This window comes from Sceloporus undulatus, chromosome 2 (genome assembly GCF_019175285.1).
Source record: "Sceloporus undulatus isolate JIND9_A2432 ecotype Alabama chromosome 2, SceUnd_v1.1, whole genome shotgun sequence".
Taxonomy (NCBI): Eukaryota; Metazoa; Chordata; class Lepidosauria; order Squamata; family Phrynosomatidae; genus Sceloporus; species Sceloporus undulatus.
The window spans coordinates 260,729,005-260,735,053 of NC_056523.1; positions in this window are offsets into that span (position 1 = coordinate 260,729,005).

Below are 6,049 nucleotides of genomic sequence, written 5' to 3' on the forward strand. Positions count from 1 at the left end.
CATCTTGGGAGTTGGAGTTTTTACCTCAGGAATGGTTTCTTTTCCCCGAGCTACAACCATTTAGGCTGCATCCACAGTAGAGAAATAATAACCCGGATTGGAGCGCTGGGCCCCACAACAAACTACAGCTCCCAGAATTCCATAGCAAAGAGCCAGACACAGTTAAAGCGCTGCCAAACCGGGTTATTATTTCTCCAGTGTGGGTGCAGCCTCAGAAAACATATCCAGGGGTAACTGTGATATCACAAAACCCACCAAACAGTGACATTTTTAACGGGACAACCCAAAATACACAATATGCATGTTGCAAGCTTTTGAAGCTTCACTGGTTTCTTCATCAGGCAAAACCAAACAGGAGAAGAAAACAACAACAACAATATGGAGGCATCTGGACTAACATCTCCAATTGTTTGTTTGTTTTTCTTTCTCCTGTTTGGCTTGTAACATCTTGCCTGATGAAGAAGAAGCCTGTGGAGCTTTGAAAACTTGCACAAGTATCTTGTGCATTTCGGTTGGCCAATGAAGGCATCACTGATGGGCTTTTGTTTGTAGGAGGAAAAAAGTTGAAGATGTTAGCCATCGGCCTGCATTTTACTTCTTTCTGTTCTCATTTCAAATAGTATGGAAGGGTATCTCTTGCATGATGACACTTGCTCCTCTTCTTGGCCTCGTGGCAATTGGGAGATTTCTCAAAGTCCAGGAAATTTAACATCCATTTGCAACACCAAAAAGATACTTCCTTTGCAGTCCAGTATGTCTCCATCTTTTGTGAGGTCCTTTGTTAAGCAGAGGACACTGGACGTTATCAGACAAGGGAAATTGGAAGTATAATCCAATGGCAATCTGAACACAATCATGGGGTTTCACATTATTGTGTGATAAACTACCACACGCAATGTCGAGCAATGAGAAGTCAGTCCGAATGCAATCATGGGGTTTCACTTTATTGTGTGATAGACTGCCACACGCAATTTCGGGCAATGGCAAGCTATTTTCGGGCAATGGGAAGTCAGTTCGAACACAATTCAAATTCACGTAAATTTGCTGAACTAGTGAATTCACGTGAATGCGTTCTGGCCCCACTTTCTTTTCACTCGAAATTAAGAGAAATTACTCCCATGTGATAAACTCCACTGAATTCCGCAACAAGCCTCCATGCTTTTGCATAAGGAAAACTTTAGGTGGTTTTGAGGTAAAACAAGCCAATCCAATCCCAGTTTTAGAAATGTTCAGGGGCCACAGAAAATTTACACAGATTCAACCTAGTCATCAATGAGTAAATAGAAATAGTAAAAGAATTTTCATAGCTAGGATCAAATATTAATTAGAATGAGGATTGCAGTCAGGAAATCATAAGAAGACACAGGGCCCATACAGAGAGGCCAAAATAAAGCTGCTCCAGGTCACTTGGAGGTATGCTTTTTAAATGATGCATGCATCATAAGAGGCCAGAAGCTGTGTCAAAGCTGCGTACCAGTCGTTAGGACTGTAGTGTGTCTCTGGTGCGGCTTTTGGACTCTTAGGACGCATGCATCATTTAAAAAGCATTACTGTACCTCCAAAGTGACCCAAAGCAGCTTTATTTTGGTCTTAAGAATGGGGAGGGCAGCTATGAGAGAATTAGAAAATATCCTAAAATGTAAAGCCATACAACTGAGCACGAAAGTTAGGATCACACAAGCCATTTTATTCATTATTACCATGCATAGATGTGAGAGAAACAAGCGGATAGGAAGATAATTAATTCATTTGAGATGTGATGCTGGAGAAGAGTACTGAGGTTCCCATGGATAGCCAAAAGGACAAACAAATGGGTCATAGAGCAGATCAAACCAGAAATCTCTCTGGAAGCCAAGATGACCAAACTGAGGCTGTCCTACTTCAGCCACATCATGAAGAGGCATGACTCACTGGAAAAAACAATAATGTTAGGAAAGGTGGAGGGAAACAGAAACAGAGGAAGCCCACATGGATGGACTCTATTAAGGAGGTCATGGGTATGAATTTGCAGGACCTGAGCAGAGCAGTGGAGGATAGGGAGTCTTGGAGATGGCTCATCAACAGGGTCGCCGTGGGTCGAGATCAACTCGAGGGTGGATAACAACAACAACAACAACTAACTGTGTTGGCTGGGAGCCAGCATGTCACAGTGGTTTGAGCGTTAGAGTAGGACTGGAGACCAGTGTCTGAATCCTGGCCATGAAAACTGACCTTTGTCAAGTCACACTTTCTCGGCCCCAGAGCAAGGCAATGAACAAACTTTGCCAAGAAAACCCTGTGATAGGTTTGCCTTAGCATCACCATAAGTCAGAAATGACTTGAATGCAAACAACAACAACAAAGCAACCAATCGTGTTGGCCATGTAGCAAAGTACAACAACATCCCAAAACCCACAGAACAGAGATACCTTCATTGGCTGACCAAAGTGCACAAAATACATGATGGAAGCTTTCGAAGCTCCACTGGCTTCTTCATCAGGCAAATATATTCAAAATCACACAGGAGTGAAAAAGAAATTATGACAATGTTAGTCATAAACCTCATTCTGGGTTTCTCAAAGACAAGTTATGGCAGACTAATGTGATCTCTCTCTCCCTTTTTTAAAATATAAAATTACCAGTGTGAAGTTGAAGGCTTTCACTGTTGACATCCATAGTTTTTTGTGGGATTTTTGGTCTATGTGGCCATGTTCTGGAAGAATTTATTTCTGATGTTTTGCCTGCATCTGTGGCTGGCATCTTCAGAGAATGGTGGCATGGAGGTGAGTGAAGTGTAAATATACTGTGGGACCCTCGGTTGAGAGGAAAGCCCGGACCCTGCAGAAAGTGGATCACTAATTCAATGGACACCCTGAGACCTTGCCATTTAAGAACAGACCAACAGGCAGATTAACATGTAAATTATTTCCTCTGGCTTCACAAGACTACATGTGAAAGGCATCTAGGAATCCTAGTAGACCAGAAATTGAACATGAGTCAACAGTGTGATGCAGCAGCTAAAAAGGCTGCATCAACAGAAGTATATTGTCTAGATCAGGGGCAACCTTTTTGAGCCGGGGCCGGTTGCTTTCCCTCAGACAACTGGGGGGCCGAAGCCAAAAAATAAATAATTAATTAAAATTAAATAAATAAATAAAAATGGGACAAAATGTAGGACAAAAATTTTCAAGTGGAGGACACTTTTTATAAAAAATGGAGGCACCGTGAAAAATTGCTGATTTTTTATTTTTTAATATAAATGCATGTTTCTGAGGCTTCTATAGACAATTTGCCCCCTTGCCCGTCCCGCTTGCCCCCCCTTGCCCGCCTCTCCTCCGTGATAGGCCAAAGGCCCCACGCCCTCTGGCGGCAAATAGGGCGCGAGGACCGGGCCTGGGGCCGGTCCCAAGGCCTGCCGGGCCGCATCCAGCCCCGCGGCCACAGGTTTGCTACCCCTTGGTCTAGATCAATAGGAATAGTGCCACGTTTAATTCGTGCGTTGGTCAAGACCTCACCGTGGAATACTGTGTCAAGTTTCTGGGTACCAAAATTCAAAAGTATGTTGATAAGACGGAAGTGTGTTCAGAGCAGATGGCCAAAATGGTGGAAGGTCGTGGAACCAGTGCCTATAGGAGAAGGCTTAGGAGCTGAGTAACTTTAGTTTGGAGAAGAGACAGTTAAGAGTGATATGATGAGGCCCTGTTCAAATATTTGAAGGGATGTCCATGTTTGAAGATGCAGCAAGCTTGTTTTTTGCTGCGCCAGAACTAGGACCTGGAACATGGATGCAAGCACAGGAAAATGATTTCCACCTCAACATTAGGAGCAATTTCCTGACGTAAGGGCTTTTGAACAGTGGAAGAGAGTGGAGGAGTCTCCTCCTTGGAATGTCTTTAAACAGAGGCTGCATGGCTGTCTGTCGGGGATGCTTTGATGAGAGTTCTGCCATGGCAGATGGGATGGTTGGACTCATCGCCCTTACGGTCTCTTCCACATCTATATGTTTTGGTTGATGTCATGTGATATTGATTCAGTCAATAAATCAGAACAACCACAGTTTGGGATAGAGATTGGGTTTGGAAATATACAATGGGGAGTTAGCAGAGAGTTTGGCTCACTACTTTAGGCTGAGAGACTTCTTTGTCTTTGACCTTCAAGAGGAAATACACATGTCTGGGGTTTGGGAAGCAGTAACTACTCATAGCCATTAGATTACAGGGGCTTCATTACACATGCCTTCAGTATATGTGACCTCGGCTGAGATTTTCACTTAAAGGTCATTATGACCTTTCCAGGTTATGCTTTTTGGGCTTCTCGTAACTGCTATTATAACAAAATACAGTGGAGTCCTTGTTATACCTGGGGGTTTGGTTCCAAGATCCCCCGTGTATAACAAAATCCGTTATGCTCAATCCATTAAGTATAAGACAAGCAAATGGTGTCCCTAATAAAAATGGAACATCAAGGTAAATTTTACTTTTTTTTGGAACATTTTCAAACTAAATCCGTGTATAAAAAGGGCCGCTTAAGGACAAAATATTGTGTACCACCCAAATTAAGTGTGGGTATCAAGGTGTGCTACCAATACCACGGCTAGGGCTGCTGGGAGTTGCAGTTTAACATGTTACTCAGATACAAATGTTGGGCTTGAACAGACAGGCCTAAATAAAGCTTCTTTGGGGTCACTGTGGAGATATGTGTCTTTTAAATGACACACATCCTATTGAGATAGCTGGAAGCCACAGCAAAAGGCTGTAAGTCCTAAGGACAGGGGCGCAGCTTCTTGTCCTCTAAGATTGTGTGTCATTTAAACAGCATACTCCAAAGTGACCCAAAGCAGCTTTAGTTTAGGCCGGCGTGTTTGGGTTCCTGAGTCACACCTAGGAGTAGGGACATTGAAATCAGTGGGATATAAGTTAGTTACAACTGACAGGTCTTGCTGATACAAGTATCAATAATTCTAGATCCAATCCATTGACTGAGATTTGTCCTGGTGTTTGTTACATGAAAGGAAGAAAGTGCATTATCAGATTCATGTAGTGCTTTATTCATACGTATAGTATCTACAGGTTGCAGTAAATGCCTATTAGCAATGTAATATTTCACTAATTTTGTTCCTGAAGAAAGCAATGAGTAATTTTCATCACAGTGTGAGAAATTAAATGTAAACGACAATTTTTGGACACTATTCACTTAGGACTTATTCTGCACAAAATTCACAGTTGGCAATTTTGTGCAGAAAAAGAACTTTCTGTGTAGGAAATATTCATATAGAGAAAAGTCTGTTTTATGCCCAAACACCATGTGCAGAATTTTGTGCAGCATTTTATGTGCAGAAAATACTGTTTTCCATGTAAAAATATTATAAACAGCCTTTAAAACAGTGTGTATGCCAGCTTAGTTATTAGAGCACCGTTTTCCATGTAAAATTACCATGATACTATATACTTATTGCACATTCATTACCACTAGGATCGCGACTTAGGCATCTAGTGCAGAGCAAAAGGAAATGCTACTGCTTTCTAGCAGGAAAGCTGGAATGCCCTATGCTACCTGTCAGACTTCATTGTCTCTTTGCAAGATGTCAAAGTCAGAACTTGTGAACAAAGTCCCTCTGAAGTTTCTATAGGGTCACCTGAGTTCATAATCTCTGTGAGGCATCTTGTCAGTTTCAAAGGTTCAGTGCCTGGACTGCTTTTGGCTTTCTAGGTGTTCATTGTGTCAGTGAATGGAAGACCATGGCAGCTGTGGTCACAAAAGTCTCTTAATTAAGTGAAAACAGAAGCTGCTCTTTAAGTTTATGTCCTTACTTGATCCACCTCTGGAGTAGTGGAAGTGCCAACTGCATCAGAAACTGCATAACTTACAGCCAGCTGGAATCTGCTTGATCTTACGGACTAAATTAACCTTTTAGGAATAAGACTAGGTCTAAGGGTCAGTGGAACTAGGCAAGTGGAACCACCTGAACTGGTTCAAGAGATATGGGACATAGTAAAAAAAAAAAAAAACTTTCTTAAAGAAGAAGTGGATATAAAAATTTTAAATGATTTAAAATCTCAGCATAACTGAA